The following is a 25,423-nucleotide window of genomic DNA, read 5'->3' on the forward strand; positions in this document are numbered from 1 at the left end:
GATGTATTTAAGAAGTGGGACCTCGATGGAAGGTGAGGTTTCCAGGGAGATGCTATCTAGATCTTGTTTCTTGTTCTTCTGTGTACACTATGGTCCATCCTGATGTGAGAAGTCTCTGCCATATATTCCTGCTGCCACATACTGAGCTGTCTTCCTACACCTTCCTCACCATGGAGGACTGAGCCTTTAGAAACCATGTGCCAACCCAGTCTTTCCTCTCTAATTGTTTCTGAAGGTGTGTTCATAGCCACAGGAGAGTAGCTAGTACAGCCAACATCTAAGATGTATTTTGGGCTAGGTAGGAATTTCTGGTCATTTGAATGGACGAGGAATAAGAAAAGAGGCGGGAAGGGGTGAGTGGTTGGGTGAAGAACACCCTCAAAGAAGTAGGGGTCCAGGGGATGGGAAACCTGGAAAGGGGGTAACATTTGAAATGTAAATTTTAAAAAAGGAAGATATTCAGATTGAGGTTTAACAAAAAAGTGTGTGTGTGTGTGTGTGTGTGTGTGTGTGTGTGTGTGTATGTGTATGATACTAATTTCAGAGAGGAAAGAAGGGAGGAAAAGGGCTTTTTATGTAGATCAAGTGCTTTGGATAGGAATTTTCATCTTTGTTTCCCCATGGGGTTGCCAGGCAAGAAGTTGGTGGGGAGGTCTATGCTGAGACTAATTTAGGAAGCTGTCGAAGCATTCCTGTAAGTGGTAAAAGCAAAGCATAATGAACTATATGTTCTGGGATCTTAATTACAGGGAAGGCATATGGGACTACATGTAAAATACAATGCTACTGGCAGTTGTCTCTTGAGGAGGTACGTGATTATGACTAGGCATATTTATTTGTGACCTTAAACATTTACTGAACATAAAAACAAACATCCCATTTTAAAGGTAGCATCTTGGGGCTGAGGATGTCTAACACACTTAGGCTTGACACTCTCTTTTTTACTCCTCACCCAACACACACACACACACACACACACACACACACACACACACACACACACACCCATTGATCTCTCCTTAATGTCTGTCAAGTTTCCTTTAGTTATATCAGTATTTTTTTCCTCCCTGGATATCCACATCAGATCTTCCTTTTCCTTTTTTGCTGAATAGGACACCTCCCTCTCAATCTCTTAGTCTTAATCACCATAGAAGTTACTTCTTAAATAGAATTTTTACATCTTTACAATCTTTCCTCATCACAGCTGGTTTCTTTCTTATTGCTGCTACAATTTTACTTTTGGAGAATGAATCAAATTAAGAAGAACCCTTCCGGGTTTTAAAAGGCTAAGACCCTCCTCCCTAGAGCTGCCCCCATTGCGCCCCCAATCCCCATTCCCTGCCTCTGTGTTTGTTCCTTTAGTAAGGGCTGTATCCTCATTCTTCCTGGCTGTCAAGCCTGTCTTTGTTTCTTCCTTTTTCTTCTGAAGGAAGCCTCTAGCTCTCTACTGCTGGGTGACACTTTGCCCTGGTAGGAGATCAGTTTTCAATTTTCTCAGCTGCAGGGTGGTCTTGAGTTCACCTGACTGGTTGTTGGAGTGAGGATTTTGTTCAAGGTGTAAAGATCATCATTATACAAATGCTGATTTCTGAGTCTCTGGAGATCTGATTACAGGCAGGAGTTTGGTAGCGTGGAGCTTATTCTGCCTTAGTAGTTTGTAGTCCCACTCTCACCTTCTGATTGGTTCAATAAAGAGTTGAATGGCCAATTGATGGGCTGGAGAGTTAAGGTGGGACTTCCGGGTTAAAAATGATCTCAGATCAGAACTGGAGGCTGGTGGATTAACCAGGCCGGGAGACTTGGAGGAAGAAGCAGGCCAGGAACTAAGAAGAAGAGGTAACTAATGAGTCAGGAGGCAAAACTTAGAATAGAATAAATGGGCTAATAAGTTATGATCTAGTTGGGAACAAGTTTAGCTATAAGGCGTAGGCATTCAAAAATAAATTTAGGTTTCTGTGTAGTTATTCGGGAGCTGTCGGTTCTAAAGAAAATCCAGTAACAACTGATGAGGCGTGGCGTTAGTTAGGGGGATTTGGCATTCTTTCATGCCACCCGTATTAGTTATTTTTCCTGTTGCTGTGATAAAATTCTCTTGACAAAGAAATGCAGACCTCTCACCTCACCAAATGAGCTTTTATTTTGCAGTAGGGGGAAAAAAAACTGCAAAAAGCCACAACTATTCAAATGCAACAACTGAGTACGGGTGTCCTGCCCCAAGTGGGAAATCTGCAAAGCCTCCTGCAGAGGCTCAGGAAACAAGCAGAAGTGGGGATGGAGACCCTAAGAGCATGAGGGAGTTGGCTATGAGATTGTGCCTTCTAGTTATGACAGGGACACTATACCGATGGAATCTCAACAACATGGCTGCCTAAACAAGACGAGAAAGTTTCTACAACAGTTGATATCCTGGCATACATGGAGGAAATCTCATGGGGGCCCACTGTTAGTTGAAGAGCTCCAAGCAATCAGCAACTGCTGAGGGAGGGAGGCTTAGTCTTCCCTGAGGACCAGTGCCTGGTTGGTTATCCAGTACCAGGAGGTCAGCCCTAGAAACATACATGTCAGGGAAACACTGAGCAAACTCAACAACTTATATATTTATTCATTTCTATGCATGTGTAACTACAATGGGTAAAGAAGAGGAGGCCGTGAATTTGATAAGTGGTGAGGGATGAAGGGAGAAGAATGTGGAGGAAAATGATACAATTGTATTTTAATTTAGAAAGAAGAATTATAGAATACTGTGACTATTCCTGCATCTAAAACTCACATATGCCATTTGTTAGTAACTTTGTTTAAATTTTAAAAGCAAAATCCACAAATCTCTTTCTATCTATGTCTGTATTTGAAGGTGAAATTATATGATGTTTGGAATTTGTTTCTGAATATTGTTTAAAGAAAAGTGAGGGCAGCGTGGATTTATCTAAATGTGAAGGGCAAATAAAGTGTGAGTGGAAGAGTGCTGGAAAGTTCAGAGTGCAAACAATGAGAACAGAGGCTCTTAGACCCTCCCACCTACTTTTGTGTGTTTGACATCTATAATAATAAGGTTTTTTTTGTGCATTTAAACACTCATTCTTGGTTTTAAGAAAAAAAATCACAGAAATTTTTAATTCTCTAAGCCAGCGGTTCTCAGCCTTCCTAATGCTGTGACCCTTTAATACTGTTCTTCATGTTGTGCTGACCCCCAATCAAAAAAATCTTTTGTTACTACTTCATAACTGTAATTTTGCTACCATTATTAGTTGTAATGTAAATATCTGTGGTTTCTGATGGTCTTAGGCAACCTCTGTGGAAGGGTCAGTCAAGCCCCCAAAGAGGTTCTGACCCACATGGGTTGAGAACCGCTGCTCTTAACCAAGAATACTTTGTAAGTTTCCCTTTTTCTCTTAGTAGGACCCAGGAGAGTCTTGATACATAGCATAGCCCTTGACCTACTTTAGAAAACAAAAGGGGACACTGAGGAGGTCAGAAAAGGGAGTTGGATCCTCTCAACCCTCAGTTACAGATGGTTGTGGGCTACCAAGTTGGTGCTGAGAATTGAACTCAGGTCCTCTGCAAGAACAATAGTGCTCTTAACTGCCAACCCACCTCTCCAGCTCCCCAAACCCACCATTTCTAAAACTGAACCCCTAAACTTGACCTTTCAGGTTCACCTCAAAATAATTCTTTGTCTAGTGCTTTTCACTTCAGCCAATGCAAATCATTCTTCAGTTTCTTGGGTCAAGACCTTTGTAGTAGTTCATGATGCTTTTCTTCATGCTGATCCAGTCTGATTCTATCAGCCTCATTTGAAATTCATTCAGCCTCTTTGACTCCTTGCCCACTTCACTGCTAGGACTGTCATCTTCCCTCAGGTCACCGAAACTCTTTACTCTTCACCACCGTCACCACAGTCGATCGGATCAAGTAAGCTTTGTTTAGAAACAAAAACTGTCAAATCATGTTACATCCCTTCTCCAGTCATCCAGAATTGCTTGCTGTTCTTCAAATTAAGCCCTGCTGAAGTTGTTTGGGCAGCCATAGCAAGACTCTGTAAATAGGATAGCTTATAAGAAACAGACACTGTTGTTGTTGTTGTTGTTGTTGTTGTTGTTGTTGTTGTTGCTGCTGCTGTTTGAGGTAGGAAGGGCAGTCCAGAAGTTTGAGATGCCTGGGATCCAGTGAGGGAGAGGTTTCTGGTTCACAGGTGCTACCTCTTTTGCTGTGCCTTAACACGGGAGACTGAAAAAGATTAAACACTGAGGCTTCTCAAAAGGACACTAATTTACTCAGGAGAGGTCCATCCTCTCAGAGATCCACCTCCCAATATTATCTAATGGTGCTATAAAATCTGTGGAGACAGACATCCAGGCTGTCAGGAGGCCTTTGCAAGATTACAGAAGTACTTACCTGGAACATTCTTTCCACAGACAGTAATTCATTTCTCTTACTGAAGTCTTTTCTATGCATCCTACCTAAAATTTCACCCTTTTCTTCATAACTTTTTATATTTCTTCTGACTCAGTTTTCCTTTAACAATTATCATTTTAAAATCATCTACATTTAATTTGTTACTATGTTTAACTTTTGCCTGTCCCGTTAGGGTGTAAGAGAACATTACCTTCACTTGGATAATTCTAGAGCCTAGAACAGTGTTGGATATACAACACCACTCTATAGCTACTGTGACATGTTCAGCTCCTTCTCAAAAGAAAGAAGGCGAACTGAGACAGGCGTGGCTATTCTTCCCACATCAACCATTAGGCCGGGCCAACTTTGCCCAGCAATGAAGAGAAAAGGAGCATCATGAAATCCATGTTTTAGATCAAGGATTCTCCAGTACACAGGGGAAGAGTAGAAAGAGTATAAAGTGCACGTGGTGGTTTGTATGGAAACAGTACCCCATAGGCTTGGGCATCTGAATTCTTGGCCCCCCACTGGTGGTACTGCTTGGAGAGGTTGAGGAGGTGGCCTTGCTGTTGCATGGGGAAATGTTTTGAAAGTATGTAGCCTCACTCAACCTCCAGTTTGCTCTCTCTGCTGCACGCTTGTGGTTGAGATCTGATCTCTTAGCTTCCTATGACTGCTGCTTGGTCTGATGCCACTCGGCTGTGACGAACTGTTATCCCTCTGGAACTGTCAGCCCAAATAAACTCTTTCTGCAAGTCGCCTTGGTCCTGGTATTTTTATCCTAGAAACAGAAAAGTTAGAAATGTGGCACATACCATTTCCCTTGTTCCTCTATATGAAATTAAAAGCCAAGAGAAAGCTGTAGTTATCATTTAAGATTATCTAAGACACGGATTCTTTTCTATCCTCCCTCTGCCCCACTTCTTCTATACGGTGACTGAATGAAGAAGTGTTTTCACACTCTGAAAGGCTTAGACTAAGGAGAATACTAAAGACAAGAAGGAGGAAAGAAACGAGTGCTCAAATCAATAAACCTCCCTCAAGCCAGAGAGCTCACCTTCTGAGTGTAATTTTGCATATAAGCGATGTCATAGGTGCGAACAGCGGTGTACCAGAAGCAAACTCGCACACTGCTGTCTTCAGGAGGCAAACGCATCAGAAGCCTTTGAAATTCAGAGGCTCTCATCCCTAGTCTCCACGGAGAAGCAAGGCCTCCTGTGCCGAGTGATGAGCAGCAGGCTTGAGTCTCTCCTTCATGTCCACTTCCAGCTGCAGACGTCACTGCTCTCTGCAGGGCGCTTTGAAGGAAGGCTGACACTGCAGTGCGTTTGGGAAATGGTGTTTGAGAGACAATAAAGGGGCCCTGGCTGAAACGACATTAAGGGATCACAGGAGTACATCTTGACTGTATTTTCAGATCTTTTGATTCAAAGACACACATTTTCTTATCTCCCAAGGGGAGAGGCCAGCCTAGTGCAGACTAGAGACAGAGCCTCGCAAATAAGGTTGCCAACCACACATCAGAGATAATTAGTGAGAACACCGCAAGGGGCTCCTTTGCTGCCTCGGGGCAGGGCAAGAGAGGATCGCGAAGGAAACCCAGGGTGTGAGAGCTGAGACACCACCAGTCTAGACTGAAGAGTAGACACGTACCGTGGTATACTGGTAGCGTTAACTGTCCTGTTTTGAACTACCTGGGGGAGAAGAGGGGCATGTGTTCATATCTCCTAGTGCCTTTGCCTGTTCTTTGCCTTCAGATGTCCAGCATTCTTTCTGTAGCATGAGAGGAGGCTAGACAAGCACAGGCGCGAGCTACAGCAAGGCTCTGCGCAGTCCCTGAATGGATACCAGAAGACTCGAACCCACGCAGTTCCACCATATGCACATGCCATTCACATGTGCCTCTTTCAAAGTCTTCGTTTGACACACGTGTGCCAAAAGGCGTAAGTATGCAGAGCAATAATTAATGAAAACAAATACTCAAAATTATGCAAAGGGAAACAAAGCAAATGAAGGGAAGCTAGGGGTCAGGAAGAATTATTCAGAGCAGCTTTCAAATTTCCTGCAGTCTACTGTTAAGAAGTCTCTCTTTTTCTGAAGGAGCCACGGGAGTCCAGTTAGCATCTGGTCATTCTCTGTAAGTCGTTAATGAACCACCCCAGAAGACCGGGTTCTTCTCTGCTGTCAACTGCCCAGGAAACTCCAAAAATTATTTCCTTCAGGAGTCCTCTGGCTTTCTAGACATGTATCTCCTAATTTAGCACTGTCTGTTTATTTCCCAGTGAAACTTTGAATGGGAGCTGATGTGAGCTGAAGCATATTTCATCACACCACATGTGTGACTGACTTGCTAAATAACATACAGGGAAATGGAAACACAGTATAGCTGGTGCTGGCCTTCATTCTTGTATTTTTCTTTAACTTCTTTAGACTCCCTTGTTTATCAAAGACTATGAAGGTTTTCTTCCCTGCTCACTTCTACATCCCCCCTGCAATTTAATTGGACTGCTTTCTCACCTTAGACACACCGTTCACTCCCTCGGCATGGCCTGCCTTTTCTTCTTGCAGAAACGAAGAGAGATGGGTGAGGATTTCTTTGAAGTCGTTTCAGCTCTCTTGAGAGTGTACACACTATCTCATTATCCAAAGAACCAGAGTTGTTCAGTGCCAACTTGGCCAAGCAGGTTAGCTACAACACCACAGGCCTTTGGCTTTATCTTTGCTACTTCAAATTGTGGTTAATTTAATTAACAGATGGCACCAGCAATATACATGGTGATATCGCTGATAGTTAGCAGCACAAACACCCTGAAATCGCTGTACCTTCTCTGAAGGCTACCTAAGTATCCTTTCTATGGCCATTTTAACTTAATAAGATTTTTGCAATAGGATGAACTCATGGTTTGCCTCGCCATGACCTCTGGACTGCATGTAATAGTTTATCTAGAAAGTATAGCTCAATATCATAAGACCAGTTCAGACCTCAACATGTTCGAGAATAAGCCAGTGTACCCCACCTCAGTGGTATTGTCCGGATGAACCACGCTGCCATTCAGTCAGTCTCAAAGGCTCTAAACCCAAAAGTTGTGTCTGGGAGCACTCCCTGTGAAATAGATCTCTAAGTCCTGTCTTATGTATGTCACAAATGCCCCATAGTCCGTTGGTCTCCTTAACTCCATAGAGTGCTTGCCTGTGATGCTATCATAGCTAATCTTTGTTCTCTTCAACCAACAGACTATTTTCTACAAGGGTGCTAGACTCGTTTAAAAAAAATACAACTCTTAGGACCCACATTCCATTTACATACATACAATATTCATTTCCTCTTAGGTTCAATGGCAAAACCCTCTAGTGATTCATGATCTTACACCAGTCGGTCCTTGCCTACATCTCCATCCTCAACCCATTCCTCAGTCTCTTAACTCTCTTTCCTGACTCAGCAATGCTTCTTTCTCTCAATCCTTCCAACATTCCAGTCTCATTTCTGCCATAGGACCTTGTTGTGTGTTTTATAGTTCTGCCACAGGTCTCCTCACCCCAAGTCTTTCTGGTTTAGTAGACTCACTCTTCCACTCATTTGCAGCTAAATGCCCGTCATTCAGGGAAGCTCCGGGGCTAAGTCACTCCCACCTCTACTCTCCTATATTCCTTCTTCACAATGCTCGTCAGGCTGCATAATTGTGTTGTTTGACTCATTCTTGAGGTTCCTTGATAATCATCTCTCCTACGAGGTTATAAGCTCTACAGTGGCAAGACCCAGGAAGCTATGGTTCTGTCTTGGTATCAGACAGTATAACCGGGGCTAGCAGTGTACTGGTTGAAGGACAAGTTAGCAATTTTAAAAATGTACATGTATAAACTTCTTCTGACTTATTGAAGTGGGATCTGTGGATTAGTAAGTGACTTTTGAACTCTGATAAGGAGTTTTAAGTGTGAATGTGAATGAGGTAGGGGCATAGGCATTTGAAGTATAGAAACATAAGGGGTAGAGATAGGGATGATGGTCATTAGGGAGTTTCAGTGTTAGAAGTAGAATTTTACAATGCATATTAGGTTTCATTTAACAACAGAACCCGTATAACAGTAGTCCTGTTGGACCACACCACCTAGTGATGATGTCACCATATTAATTTGTATAGATTGTCTGTGATGATCGCTGAATGATGAAGTCACATAACAATATTTTCTAAGATGTATTTTTGCCCTTGAGTGTCATGTGACTGTATTTCATTTTGAAAGCGTTGTCACTGCTGAAATTTCATTAAACAGACATAACATCATAAATCTGATTTTTTGGCCCCTTACTTCTCTCTGGAGTAGCCTAGCATGATCTAAGCTGGTTTCTAGCATCCATAACTTGTAATGTTGGAAACATTTGTACTGTGTTTCATGTTTTCTAGTTACCAAATGATTCACATCATTCAATGGTCCCTAGTCGCCATGGTTTTGCAGACCCTAATTTTCTCCAGACACAATCCTGTTTGCCAACATGCCTCTTAAAGTCACTATGCAGAACAAGTCATGACGTAGGCCTGTTCTCATAAGTTCAGTCTCCAGCTGCATAAACTACAAAGACAACATGCTCTTTAACATGCACAAGCCTTTGGGGCACTACTTAGGGGCAATTAATATTGGAAATGTTTTTTCATACATCTGAAGTTCTCTGAACCAACATACACATTTCATGTATGTGCTATTTTCTAGTTGGCGTCTCCTAGTCAGCGTAGCTTCTGCCAGCACTGGATGATCTATAAATTTGATATTTGCTCTCTAATTTTAATCATATTCTTTATCAATTATTCCAAATATAAGGATGAGAGCTAGAGACCTCCATGAGTAAGTGCTTGTGCACTCATGAAAGCTGATATTAATTGAATAATTATTCTCTGGGTATTTATTTCAAAAGCAGTGTACTTAATGTAGTCTTTATTCCAATGATATATTAAAGGTACAAAATATTACATTTCCCAATGTCCAAGAAATTTATTATTATTCAATTGAGAGAAATTTATTTTCAGATCTGGAGTGGTATCTTTATTTCTATAGTTAGATGTGATATTCTGTCCAAAAGCAACATAGGAATGAAAGGATTTAGTTGTCCACACATCCATGTCATAATCCGTTATTCAGAAAAGTCAGGGCATGTAATCTAGGCAGGAACTGATACAGAAGCCATAAAGGGACATTGCGTACTGGCTTGTTCCTCATTGCTTTCTCAACCTATCTTCTGATACAACTCAAGACCACCACCCAGGGGTGGCATTGCTTACAGTGAGCTGGGCCCTTCCATATTAATTATTAATCAAGAAAATATCCCACAAATTACCTTAGATCAATACGATGAAGGGATTTTCTCAATTGAAATTCCCTCCTCCCAGATCAATTTAATGAAGAAACCACCCAGCATGCCTGGAATATAGGATTTAGTAACCTTAATTTCATGGTTTTATCTATGCTTTTTCCCTCTTCCTTTTCTAAATATTGAAACACTTAACATCAGTTTTATTTTGCAAATATCAAACTTATGAGTCAGAGAACCTTACAATTCCCCTTACCCTACTGTAGTTTGTTGTGGTTTTGCACACTATGGCCAGTGGTTCTTAGTGGCATTCGATGGCTTATATCATGATGTCAGCAGCATCTACTCACAAGTTTAAGAGGCACGAGAAGCCGTCTTTGGTGGGAGATGGCACTAACCCTTAGGATAGCGTTCACAGCTCAGTCTCACTGCACTGTTCTACAGTTCTTAAATGTGGGGGGAGGGAAAGTATGCATATTCCAGAAAAAAGATGAAAGGGGGGATGAGAGAGAAAGGTGATGGGGGTGGGAAGGAAAAGAGGAAGAAGGGAAAGAGGGGGAGAGAAGGAGGAAGGAAGGGGAGAATGAAAGCTTTGCTTTTCAATACTTTTTACCTGGGAAACATTGCTTTATTTTGGGGGTGGGGTGTATTTTAGTACTTTGGAAAACTGTTTCAAGAAGTATTCCATCACTTGTTATTCTATGAAAATGACATAAGTGTGCTATAAAATGTGCTATACAAAGAATGATTAATTTGACATTGGGATCTGAATTTGAATTGTTATGTTCTAGAGAGGAATGTGACACTGACAAATTAATTCAATCATTTTCAGCCTCCTTTTTTTTTTCATTTGAAATTATGCTTATATTTTAAAGACCTCTTGGACAGCTAGAGGACTGTTTGTAACAGTGCTCTGAGGAAAATAACCATGCAGAGTAGATGTAAGTCATTAGCCTTATGAAGAAAATTGCTAGAACAACAACTTTGGAGAACATAAGAAAGTTCTGGGCCTGAGGTAATGGTGCAGTTTGTAGCGTTTGCTTTGCAAGCGTGATGACCTGGATCTGTTCCTACAGACAGGAACAGAGCTAGGCATGGTGATGTGGCGTACCCTTCTAATCCCAGCACTAGGAAGGCAGAGATGGGCAGATCCTTGAAGAGCACTAGTTAGCTAGTATAGCCTGCTTCATGAGTACCAGACCTAAAACCATGGAACAGGGCATCTGAGGAACAGCAGCTAAGGTAGAACTTTGTCTTCCATATGTACATATGTAAACATGTGCTTTCACATACGAACACATATACATGTACATGCCCACGAAAGTTCTGAACTATTTTGATTGATTCCTTAAATGTTTTTTAAACATCAGGGCAGTTAATAAAGCTGTTCACATCCCACATTTACAGCATTAGCGAGGACCAGAGAAGACTGCTCACCATCAGTGTGTATGTACAGCGTTGCAAGGTCCAAATGGCCCCAGAGAAGGAAAGGTACAGAAAGTGTGTGGAAAACCAGAGCATATGAGAGTCTAACATGAGAAAGGACAGATAAAACACTTCTTTTTCCCAGGAAGAAAGATGCCCTCCCACATCCCACCTTGAGAGCAGCCTGGAGACTCAGGTTCCCTTATGTTCGTGGCAAGCACTTTGCCAGCTGAGTCATCTCCCCATCCCCTAGGAACCTCGGCAATTTTTTAAAGTTTCCCAGATGTCTCCAATGTACTAAGAAAGTCAAAAGCCATTGAAGTGAGGCATAAAAGTAAAAAAAAAAATTCAGAATTTCCTTTTCTTCTGAGACACTATCTCACTCTGTAGCACAGGCTAACTTAGAGTTTCTATGTCGTCCATCTGGGATTGTACTCATGGCAATGCTCCTGCCTCGGCCTTTCCAGTGCTAGGCTCACAGACAAGATAAGCCACTACCCTTTCTTTCAAAATGAAGATAATATTTACAATAGCAAGCAGCAACATAAAATACACAAAATGCTCAAGCAACATATATACACGCATTGAATAATCACAGCCGTATCTTCTCAACGTGACCCACACACGTTTCAGATATTCTTAAGGTAACAGTCTAGTGAATGAAGTAGCTCACCAGCCACTTTCTCCTGAGGGAGACTAAATGTTCATTCTAACATTTACAAGTCAAAGAAAGTGTAACTAGGAAATGATTTAAAAGAGAGGGAGAGGGAGACAAGGGTTTACTGGCCCTAATATGTTAAAACATATGATCAGAACTCTGACTAGAAGGTTGTGCTGGTGTTGGTGAGTGAATAGGCAGGAAGACTGAGCATGAGAACAGAAAGAACCCAAAAGATGGGTAGAAATGTAACAAGTATGAAGAACGCATATCAGAGCATAAGCAGAGATGAACTAACTCCACAGTATCTGTTCTTGGAACGGGGTCAACGGTAACATTGGATGCTTGGTTCATGTGTTAGCTACTTGTCTCTTCACTGTGAGTAAACACTGGATACAAATGACTTAGGGAGGAAGGATTTATCCACCTTAGTGTGGAGACACGATGTGGGGAGACCTGACTGAGTTTACGTGGGAGCATGCCCATAGGGAAGCATGCATCTTGATAAGAGACAGAAATAAGCCAATCAGCTGGATGTGGACTGGGCTACACCATTCAGAGTCTTGTCCCCTGCCACACTTCTATGGGAAATACTCTCTTGTGGTTCCGTGCCTCCCACAACAGTTCCCCTAGCCTGAGTGAGGTTCATACACATTAGCCAGTGTAGAACATTTCACATTCAAACCACAACATATACACAAATCGACAAGCTCGCAATAAAAAGGCGAATGCAGAAACCCTAGGATTAAAGACAGGTGAATTTGTTTCCAATCTGGTTGTAGAGAAAATGTTTCTAACTCTAGCTTTAAAAAAAAGTGATAACAATGTGATAAACAATGAATAAATTCTGCTGTGCTGAATTGCCCCACTTGTATCACAAAAACTCAAAGTCAAAGAATTTAAAAACATGATAAAATTATGAAATGTATTAAGATAAAAAGTTAATTTTGTTATCAAACAATGAGGTGAAATGTGAAAAATAATGTAATAAAAATAGAAAAAATATCTTAACTCTTCACAGAAACAATTAAAACTTATATATTTAAAGTTATTTATAAAACAAAGTTTCTCCACTTTGCATGAAGAGCCACACCCATCCAGATGGGAGCTACACTGTGTGCCAACAACTGAGTAAAACTCAGTCCTTCCATCACCCCAGTTTCTTGATGTCATTTTTCAACCAAAAGTACAAAAGACCATTGGTGTTTATTGGTTAATTCTATGTTTGGGATTGACAAAGTGTTAACTCGAAACATTGTGGTCCAGAAATCAAGAAAGAGCTCTGAGACTGACAGGGCTATTTCAAATGGGCACAGGAATCGCATGAAGTTCAACTCGAGATCAAGTTAGAATAAAGGCCATTAAGTAGGAGAATACTGAAGTCGAAGAGAAAAGGGTCTGTGAATCCATTATGATATTCATTAGAGGAAGGCAGAAAGACTTTCTTTGAGAAGAGTGCCAGTGAATATGATGAAAACATTTATAGAATGAATACATATCATCTCACAATTTCCATTGTGAGAATGGGTGAGGTAGGGCACGCCCATGTAAGCTAAATCAACAGATGTAATTTTTGAGCATGCATTGGTTTCCTATTATTATTGTAACATTAACAAGAGGGTAGTACTTTGAGACATGGAATCCTGTCATAGCTGTGTAGGCTAAAGTTGTCTCTGAGGCTAAAGTGATATACATTGGCTGGGTGACATTCCTCTCCATAGGTCCTGGGGATAAACAGTTCCTTGTGTTTTTTCATTTCTAAGATTTCCTGCATTCTGTGGCATGTGGTCCTGTCCCACTATCCTCAAAGCATGCAATGCTGAATCTCAGATATCCTTCCTTAGTCACATAGGGATTCTAAACTAAACCATCCCAACACCTAGTGTATTATTACCAAGGTCTAGGGACTTGGACCTTGGTAGGTTAGGAAGAGTCTATTGTGCTGTCTACAGCAAGAAGGGAAGAAACCTTCAAGCTTGAAACGTTTTATAGTTTAGATTATTTGATAAACTACAGAGAGACCAAAGGTTCCTTTCCTTTCTCAGACATTAGCCTAACTAGGAGTACAGATGGAGCCTCGCCTCCCTAATGATAATGGGTTAAAGGGGCATTATGGATATTGTGAACTCCTGTAAGGAAGCTGTGTGTGCAGAGACTGATTGATGGATCAGACCTGCAGCACTGTGGAAAAGTTGGAATGCTGCTGGTTTAGAGGCTAATCACGCTATCTCGGCTAGCTTCGGTTCCTAGAACAGCCATTGCTTGTCTGCCTCTGGGACAGAACTGACATCCTGTGCCCAATAGAAGTAAACCTGAAATCTATTCAGAAGAGACCACTAGTTTGCACCAGCCCAATGACCTGAAGATCTCATCAGATAGTATCTGAGGCCTATAGCGGAGCATTCCCCATCTTGTAACTGCTGTTCCGACATACCCACTCATGTATTTTAAGCCTGCTGTGATACATGGATTTCTTTGTTCTTTAAAACTATAAAGTGTCATGATTCTGTGCTATGTTGGAACATGGGATTTGAGGTTACCTAAATCTGTGTTCTGGGGGGGGGGTCATGGCTGCTCAGAATGGCTCCAGAATAAATTATCTCTGATTCCCTTTAATACTATGAGAGCTAGAGCTGTAGTTCTTGGATTGACAGGGTAAAGCAGTGGCAAGAACATTAACTTAACAACATAGAGCCATTCTTAAAGACATAAATTTCAATATGAACCTAAGGAAATAAGTGAATGACTTCAGGTTGTGAGGCATTCTTCAAACTATTGCTCGAATTTACAAAAGCCTCAGTGGGAGCTGGAAAGAGCCCTCAGATGTTAAGAGCACTGGCTACTTTTCCAGAGGACTCAGGTATGGTTCTTAGCACTCATGTTTCAGTTCACCACCATCTGGATCCTTATGGGATCCAGTGCCCTCTTACGGCCTCTGAGGGATCCAGCCACACACTTATACTTGCATACAAAGCATCCACACATAAAATAAATAACATTTGAAAAACTCTTGTGTGGTCGTGGGGTACCTCTTTAATACCAGCACTCATGAGGCAGAGGCAGGTGGATCATTGAGTTTGAGGCCGGCCAGGGCTACACACAGCAAGTTTCAGGCCAGCCAGGGTTACACAGAGAAACCCTGTCTCAAAAAGCCGAATGAATGATTGAATGAATGATTGAATGAATGAATGAATGAATGAATGAATGAATATCCTTGGTTACATGGTAAATTTGAGGCCAGGTTAGATTCACAAAATCCTGCCTCAACCACCTCTCAAATACAAATTGGGAGAGAAAGAGATTGGGAGGGGGCAGTACCCCCAGATACTGTGTCTAACCAGAAAGTAAGAGAGAGAAATGGCAGGCATCAAAGTAAGTCAAATTTTCCTTACTTGCTGATGAGAGTGGTAACCGAATCAGCAACATTTCAAGAACAACAACAACAACAACAAAAAAAAAAGGGCAAGAGGGGAGGGAAGTCAGGCAGTGATGGTGGATGTCTTTAATCCCAGCACTCAAGAGGCAGAGACTGGTGGTGGATCTCTCTAAGTTCGAGGCCAGTCTAGTTTACAGAGTGAGTTCCAGGTCAGCCAGGGCTGTTAGTCAGACCTGTCCTCAAAAAAACAAAACAAACCAAACCAACCCAACCAAACAAACAAACAAAAAACCAAACAAAACAAAAACAAAAATACATTAAAAATTAATTAAAAAAATCAATAACATGCAGGAAAAAATAACATCAAGTACAAGACTATGAATTAGAGATACTAAAAGGGCAGAACAGTTAACAAAAATGATTTACCCTTGATTAGATTCAGATTTAATGAGAAACTTAGATAAATGATATTTTGGGAGCAGTAGACTATTAAATATGGGCTATGTAGTATGCAGATTAATCCTTGCCTACATATGTCTCTGAGACGCTGACTAGGGGAAATAAAGTTCTTTTCTGAAGAGACAATTTTTTGGCTGGAATGTCAGATAGTGCAGAAGGAGGAGGGTGGGTAAGATAGGTGTGGGACAGCCTGGAGAGAAAGAGGGGTGGGAGGTACCCAGAAAGGTGTAATCACACATAGCGAAATGCAGCGCCAGGAAGACGGCTGCTTGAAGTCTTGTCTGTGCTGTTTCGATTGTTGCTTTTGCTGCAGAAATCAGCTATTTGCCAATTACTCCGAATGTTTACATTTCAACCTTAGACCAACAGATGTTCTGACACCTTTATTCTTAGCGGGCTGTCTTTCTGAGTTTGAGGCCAGCCTGGTCTACATAATGAGTTTTGGGCTACCCTTTCTCAAAAATGATCCAAAAAACAAAAAAAACAAAAAACAAAACAAAACCAACTTTAGGCCAAATATTGAGCCACTAGTATGAAACCCTAAAACCTTTCTTGTTATGTATCTTGAATGTTGACTTATTGGCAATAGTTGAAAGTTGGCTTCAATGCTTCACAACTTAGATCTGATCATTGACCACCATGGATGTCTCTAGTGACGTCACAGCTTCTCTTTCTTCTTTTAGTGTTCTCTGAAGCTTTGCTCTGTCTAAGCAGGTTGCTATGGTGGTTTCTGTGGATTATCTTCCCTCCTCCACACCCAATGGAACGTCTTTATTCAGGAGAAACAAAATCCGCCATTTTTTGCATGGATCCCAATTCACGGCTCTGACAACTGGCTGGGAAACTATCTTCCCTAACAGGAGAAGCATTCTTAAATAACTTCTGCTAGGTGTGCCCATTTCCCATATGGTATAAAAGAGGAGTGGGGGTTTTTCCACACCCCACTACTGACGCATCCTTAGGAATGGAAGAATTCTCTTTATCCTGGTCTGATGGCGTAGCTGGTTTCTAGGCAGCAGCCGGAATGTGAGCAGAGGGGCAAGGCTTACAGGAGTGCACCTTACAAAGCCGAGAGGAATGGTGAGAAAACTATTCTCTACCTCTTCTGGTGGGCTTTTCCCCCCTCATAAATGCCTTGTAAAAGTTTCCTTGTGACTCTAGCATTGTAGGATCTGAAAAGCCACACAGCTCCTTACGCTTCCAGATGATAGGCAACTGGGTCTTGGAGAACTCTTTATTAAAATGCCCGTAAGTCAGAAAAGCATGCTTTGAAGTCGAACACTAGGTAGCTGCTTCAGTAAGTTGAAGATCAAAGATGTTGATCCCCACGGCCAATGAGAATGAAAATGTGATTTTAGTGCTGAAGTGTTTGGAGAGAAGAAATTGTATCTTGCTCAATAAAAGCAAGTTGAAAAGGGAGCAAGAAGGCTGAGGGCCTTTCTCCTCTGCTACCTGGATCAGGCGGCTCTCCAATCGCCTATCAGACCTTGTTTGAATTGGTCTTTTAAAAGGCACAATCTTCTATTCTATTCATCACTCTCTCTCTGTTCCACAGTGCACCGCTCCCATCTTTATGGTTGAAAGGGAGCTTGCTGGCTGCCCCCTACAGACAAGCCCTCTGAGGCTAGTGTCGCCGGCTCTCATTCTGACTACCCTTGTTCTGATACAAACCTCTTCACATTAGACTACATTTCTTCCTCATTATTTTCCCATTCATGCCTGTGGAAAACCTGATATGAGACTTCACAATATATAATGCTCACAGCAGCCACTTGGTGAAGCTGTGCAAACCTAGTTTGGAGAGAGGCCATTGATTCACCATGACTTTGTAGGGTGCAAGTCACCTGTCAGTGAGAGGAAAGCTCAAAGCCTCCTGAGGTTCTCCTAAACTCTGAACAAAAATGGTGAGTCACTCTCAGTGCACAGTGAGAAAGAAGGCAGCAAGGGGTGGGAGAGCTAGGCTCTTACTTGCATGATTCCACAGATTAGTATTGTCCTGGGTGGGCCTTCTGGACAGACCTGAGAGACATCTACCTCCAGGAGGCAGAGAGCAAACACACAGGCTAGCAAAACCTAGCATCCGTCAATAATGCATCCATCATAGGATTTGATATTTCACTCATGTTCCAGTACACTTACTATGCCAAGTGAGGTAGGAGATTAGATGTGGGGGTGGCCTACTCTCTCAGAACCAATGGAGAGTGTAGCCTAGGGGACTGTAGCCACTTCTTTGAAAATGTACACGGATTTCCACTCCACGTAGAGATCCACACAGGGATGACCTGATGACCTAGACAAAGTGTTATGCAGATAGCATACGCCCTATGCCAGATGAGGACACTGATGTATGCAAAGAGAAACCTGTGCTTCGTTTACATAACAGAATACTACTGGGCTACTAGAATGAGGACATCCTGAGTCTTGCAGGCAAATGGATGGAACTAGAAAATATTATCCTGAGTGAGATAACTCAGACCCAAAAGGACATACACAGTATGTTTCTCTAATAAGTGGATGTTACACACACACACACACACACACACACACACACACACGCATGCACTCACGCACGTATGCACACACATACAGACACACACACACACACACACACACACACACACACAATACACAATACACAATACACAATACCCAAGGTACAGTCCACAGAATTCAAAAAGGTCAATAAGCTGAAGCCCAAGTGAGGTGGGCTTCAGTCTCCCTTGGGAGGGAGAAGAAAGCAACCACAAAAAGGGACTGACTGTGTGTGGGGGGGAAGGGATGGGGGGAGAGGGGAACATGATCTGGTATTGGGTGGGGGAAAAGGACTGAAGCCCTGAGGGCCAGCAGAAAGAATGGAAACAGGCAACCTCCCTTGGGAGAAAGTCGGTTGGTGAGGCCCTCCAGAATATACCAGAATCCTGGGAAGGGAGAGAGTTTCAGTACTGAAAGGGTGGGACCCTAGATAAAAGACCCTACAATGGAGATAATGAACATGTTGAACCCACCTTCAACAGAAAGACTGGGCAGTAAGTGAGGGATGGGGTTGCTCTTCCACAGTCAAATCTCTGACCCATAATTCTTCCTGTCTGGAAAAAATGCAGGGATGGAAATGGAGAAGAGCCTGAGGAAAAGAAGATCCAGTGACAGGCCCAAGGCAGGATCCAGCTCAAAGGGAGGCCCCACAACTTAACTCCATTACTGAGGCTATGGGGTGCTCACAAAAAGGGACCTACCATGACTGCCCTTCAAAAGACCCAAGAAGCAGCTGAAAAAGTCAGATGCATATGTGCACCCAACCAATGAACAGAAGCTGCTGACCCCTCTGGTGGAATTAGGGGAAAGCTGAGGAAGCTGAGGAAGAGGCAACCCTGTAGGAGGACCAGCAGTCTCAATTAACCTGGATCTCTCAGACACTGGATCACTAACCAGGCAGCATATACCAACTGACATCAGGCCACCGACACATATACAACAGAGGACTCTATGGTCTAGGTTCAGTCAGAGAAGATGCACCCAACCCTCAAGAGACTGGAGGTCTCAGGAAGTTTAGAGGTCTGGTGGGGTTGGGGGTGGAGGGGAAAAGGTATGTGCTGTGGGACAGTTGGAGGGTGGATCAGGAGGGAAATAAAATCTGGAGTGTAAAAGTAAATACAATTTTTTTTAAGTAGAGAGAAACCTGGTGAGCATAAGGCTAAAAGTAGTGTGTCTTACATCTGTTTTACCACGAGTTTTTGTTCAGATGAGAAAACACACGAAGAACTCACAATTATTTGCCAGGATAGCACCACATTCTCGGTGCAAGCACTCCCAGTAGGTATTTGGAATACAGAATTCATCACCACAGCATGAACCCCTGTAGCAAGGAGACCTTTCCCTTTCTGTGTAATCTTCTTCAGTACTTTACAAGTAAAAATAAAACTATGACAATGAAACAAAAATAGAAGGCAAAAAAAACCACATGGCCATGCAAATATTTCCAGTTGCATGCTAACCGCACGTGCAGATGTGTTTTTATTTGCTTGTACGTGTGATCTTTCATATTTGAAAGCTCCTTTCTCTGGGCATTCTCTCTCACACCCACCAGAAGAAAACAGATGTGTTTGAAGGTAAGGAGTGCCAAGTGGAATCCTCTTTTATGAAAGAGACTCAAATTCAGCAGTGCTGAGGTTAATGATGCCACCGTGATGGAAGTCCTTCTGGCAGTCAGCTCTTTCTGAAGAACGTGCCCCAGTCGGCAGTCTGCTACTCCCCCAACCCTCCCATGATGTCATCTTTCATCGTCTCTGTCTTCCTTCACCACAGTCATCTCTGTCTAACCAATACAACACAGGCTTCATACCTCTATACCAAAGGGCACAATTCGACCATGTCACTTAGAAGAATGGTTATGTTAAAATCCTGAAGCAGGCAAGGACATTTAAACTTATCATGCTCCTTTGAAGGGAAAGAAATGGCAAGTGTCAGGTCTCCACGGAAGGATGCTTTGGTGTAGGACTTCACTTCACTCTAAGCCAGGATCATCCGTTCAGTCTTCTAATGGCAGTGAATTGAAGTAGGGAGTGGTGGGTGTCAAACTGCCTTTTCCTTTTAATTTTTTTCTTTTCAAATTTATCTTTTTAAGATAAGCTACTCTTCAAACATTGAATGGAAATCTCCAGGGGATTTCCATGCACTCATTCCTCTTCTAACAGGCGTGGCCTCTTCAATCGATATCTCTCATCCGAATAGCAAGTGTCAGAATCTAAGACCAATGTTCGTGTTCAAAGCCTGCTGTTTACCTGAGGGCTCACTGTTCTGTACATTATATAAGTCTGCACCAATGTAAAGTGACACACCTCTACCACTACTGTGTCACACAGAGCAGGTTCACCAGTGTAAAATCTGTTCATCCCCCTGCCTGCTTCCCCGGAAACCTCTAATATTTCAATGTGGTTTATTTTTTCCAGGACATCACATAGTTGGGACCATGTGTTACACACCTACCTCCAGATGGGTTTCTTTCATAAAACAGTATGAATTTAAGTCTCTTCCCATATTTTCATGAAATTGATAGCCTACCTCTTTTTGAAGACTTGATAATATTTCATTGTATAGATGTACCACAGGCTATTCACCTACTGAATGATGTCTCCATTACTCTCATATTTTGGAAATTATGAAAAGGCTTTATGAACATCTGAGCACAGAAATCTTGTGTTGCTCCCTAGAAGCTTTCAATTTTTTGAGTAAATACTAGGGAGAGTTACTGTTGGGTCAGAGGACAAGAGAATGATTAGTTCTTTTAGAAGTCACTATCTGCCCAAGGGACTGCCACATTTACATCCCTAAGAGCTGTGTAAGTGTCCCTGTTGCTCCATCTTCTCGGTGTGTGTGGTCAAAATGTTTAGTTTACCACAGGTGTACTGAGGCACATCAACATGGGTTTAATTTACAATTCCCTAATAACCAGATATTGGTTGTCCTTTTATGTGTGTTTTTCCATCTACGTGCCGTTTCCCGCCTATTTTCGGAGACAGAGTCACAGCCAAGGCTGGCTCAGGATTCACTATTCAGCTGTGGAGGACCTGAGTTTTAAGTGCTCACACCTCTACCTCCCGAGTTCCCCGTGACTCAAACCCAGGGCTCCACACCTGCCAAGCAGGCACCTACCAATGAGTGACAGCCCCCGTCCTTAGGTGTCACTTCTAGCGAGATGTTAGTTCGGACGGTTTGCCGATTTTTAACTGTTGGTTGTTTTTTATTTATGTCTTTTTATAATATCTTCTTCTAGTGTATAGTTTGCATTTTTAGTCCTTCAAGTATCAAAAAAAAAAAGAACCAAAATTACCCCCCCAAGAAAACAAACAAACAAACAAACAAAACAAATATTTCTCCATCGTTGCCTATGCCTTCTAAAAGGAAGCCCATTACTTGGGCTCGCTTGCGCAATTCCACTAAACCCACAGGAAGGTCTGCGTCATCCATGCTCTGCTTGTTGAGCAGTGCTGGAACATTTTGTTCACTTCATCTGCTGGCATGTTGTGTTTCAACAACACATGTTTTGTGTCTCTCGACCTTTCCAGGAGTAAGCAAACAGCCTGGGCACCAGCTCCTTCCCTTCACTACATTATTCTGGTGCACAGTTTCCTGGTGTGTATAAATTACCTCCATTTCAGTGTGTGGCGTACTTTTATACATCATTAGGTGGCCATGTGAGTCTCTGTTTAATGGCCTTCACATCAGGGAATCGAGGGAAGAAGTGAGAAGAGGGAAAGCATCCCAGTGGAGAGATGAACCCATACACGGAACGGGGAGCTGGTTTCTGAAGCATTGCCTGCTTTTAGTGACAGGGAATAGCAGTCGAAGGGAAAATTTAATCTACTGTGGCATGAGAGTTTTAACAGGCCTAGCATTTAATTATGTTGCAAAAAGATACTGGACATTCCTTACATAATACACAAAACTTGGTATTTGCAAATTTCATTCAATGTCCATGCTTAAATTCAAAGAAATGTACAGAATATCTGTCTTAAAAATGTGTACTGAATTTATTACATTCTTATCTTCCTGCTTTTCTCCCCCCTCTTTTCTTCCCTCCCTCCCTCCCTCCTTCCCTGTCTTCTTTCCTCCCTCCCTCCCTCCCCTGACTCTAGGAATAGAATGAGGTTATACGCTTTGAAATTCCCAATTCTTTGACCTAAGAAGATCATGTCCTTTTTCTCCCCACTTTCGAAAGGGAGAAAACTCTCTTGTTGCTGGCTGAATTGGAAATAGCAAATCACTACACAGCATTCTCTGTTTGGCCATTTAACCCTCTTTCTTTAGAGCTATTACATTTGCCTAGATGGTTTGGGGCCTGTGATACATCATTCATCACTTACAAAGCCGAAGTGATTGGATGCTACTTGGAAATTATTAATGTGCCTTCTCCCATTGCCGTGCTGAGTGGAAGTCCTCACCACTGTCTTTTGTTCTGGTTTGCTTTATGTTAGATCTTGTCATGTAGCCCAGGCTGGCCTGGGACTCAGGATCTTCTGCTCCTGCCTGTGCCGGCACGTCAGCTTCTGCTTTGTCTTTATATCTCAGGGGTGACTCAGGGGCGAGGACAGGAAGGTCGCTGTTGCTGTTGCTGTTTGTAAGTATGCAGGTTTTCAGGCCAGCAGGAGAGGCCAGTGCAGAAAAGCAGGAGCTGTGTAAACCTGAACACCCGAATGCAACCCCCAGGAAACGAACTGACTGAAAGCCCAGAGCGTGCTGTGCAGTAGCAGGAGCAAAACGAGACTCTGCCTCAAAAGCAAAGCGGAAAATGAGAACTAAATGAAAGTTGTTCTTTGACACACACGCACGCACACACACACACATACGCAGACACACACATACACACCAACACACACACTCATACACACACCAACACACACACACACACCAACACACACACATTCATACACACACTCACACACACACATACACACACACATACACACATACACACGCGCGCACACACACACTCATACACACTCGCACACATGCACACACGTGCACACACACACAGACACATACACACACATGCACGCACACACAGACACATACACACACATACACACACAAACACACACACAGACACACACAGACACACACAGACAGACACACACACAAACACACACACAGACACACACAGACACACACAGACAGACACACACACAAACACACACACAGACACACACATACACACACACCAACACACACAAACACACACACTCACACACACACACACTCACTCACACACACACAGACACACACATAGACACACACATACAGACACACACACAGACACACACACACTCACATGCACACACACACACACACACACACACACACACACACACCCCTCTGGAGGACCATGACTATAAAGGAAGTGACTACATAATATGCATGGAGTCAGCACTGTTGGCCAGACCATGTGATCAACACTAAGTCACGAGTGATCTGTCCTCATCGGGGCTCTGTCCAGAGAAGGCTTGTTCTTGAACTTTCTTCTCTCTGGCTACAATATGTTTCAGAGTAAAACTCAAAATATAAAATGGATGTTAACTTCTCTATATTTAAGTACCACTTTCTCAATGTGCACATACCCTAAAGGGTCATCAAGTACAATACTGATTGTTTGATACTTTGATTAAGTTACCATTTTCAGTAGAATGATCTAACAGGCATTTTATTTATCTTTATTTTTTCATTTGTTTAATTTTTTATTGGTTATTTTGCTTATTTAAATTTCAAATGTTATCCCCCTGCCCAGGTTCCCCTCTGAAAAGTCTGCATTTCACTCCCCTTGCCCTGCCTCCATGAGGGTGCTCCCCACACTACTCTGGCCTCACCACCCTAGCATCCCTCTATGCTGGGGCATGAAGCCTTCACAGGACCAAGGGCTTCCCTTCCCCCGATGGCAAACAAGGCCATCCTCTGCTACATATGCAGCTGGAGCCATGAGTCCTCCGTTGTGTATTCTTTGGTTGGTGGTTAGTCCCTGCAAGCTCTGGGAGGTCTGGTTGTTTGATATTGTTCTTCTTAGGGACTGGCAAACCCCTTCAGCTCCTTCAGTCCTTCCCCTAACTCCTCCATTGGGTTTCTGTGCTCAATGTGATGGTTGGCTGTGAGCATCCACATCTGTATTGATAAGGCTCTGACAGATCCTCTCTCAGGAGACATCCATAGCAGGTTCCCGTCAACAAGCACTTCTTGGCATTAGCAATAGTGTCTGGGTTTGGTGGCTGCATATGGAATGAATCCTCAGGTGAGGCAGTCTCTGAATGGCCTTTCTTCAGTCTCTGCTCCAGTCTTTGTTCCTGTATTTCTTTTAGACAGGAACAATTCTGGGTTAAAATCTTGGAGATGGGCGGGTGGCCCCATCCTTCAACCAGGGTGGGCCATGCCTAACCTCTGGATATGGTCTCAACAGGTTCTCCCTCCCCTTTTTGAGGTATTTCAACTAAAGCCATTCCTGTGGGGTCCTGGGAGCTTCTTGCTTTCCTGGCATCCGGGACTTTCTGGTTGCTACCCCTAGTTCCCTGTGCCCCATTGTTACATACCTCTGTTCAATTTCCTGACCCTCTCTACATCTCCAACAGGCATTTTGAAAGGAGTTTTTTTTTTTAATCAACTTTAATCATTGTTACTTTTTATTTAAAAAATTACTGTAAAATAATGTGTTACATGTGAGAAACAAAAAAAGTCATATCTATGGTTCTGTCTGAAGATAGCCTTTAAAATCACCCCCTTTCTCTCATTTTCTCTTTGAGAGTATATCTGTGAAACACACACACACACACACACACACACACACACACACACACACACACACACATCATCAGTTACTTAGCACACTAAAACACCAAATTGAGTGTTAACAACAGAGACACTGTCTTTTCTTTTTTTTCTTTGTCTTTCTCCTATATATGTCACACCTGGGATCTCCATGCTATCAACTTGACCGATATCCTTCTGACTCTTCTAGATCTTTGTCAGAGCATCTGAAGGACTCTACTGAGTCATTAGCTCATAGCAGTTCAGGCTAAGAAGGTAGTAGCCTCCCCCTCTTTCCCATTAATCATAACCTGAGATACTGAAGGGGAGAAAGTCCTTTTTCAGGGAAGGTGACCTCCAACATTCCATATAATTTAAAAACACTGAGATTGTGAACCAGTCATCTGAAGCCAGATTCTCTTTGGGCAGCTCACCAACTGGGTACTTTGGGACCAGAAGGCTGCCGCATCACTCTGAACTTTGGTTTTTCTGAACTGTGGTAACAATTAATAGGATAGCGGCATGAATCATT

The sequence above is a fragment of the Rattus norvegicus genome, chromosome 18, assembly GCF_036323735.1.
Source record: "Rattus norvegicus strain BN/NHsdMcwi chromosome 18, GRCr8, whole genome shotgun sequence".
NCBI lineage: Eukaryota > Metazoa > Chordata > Mammalia > Rodentia > Muridae > Rattus > Rattus norvegicus.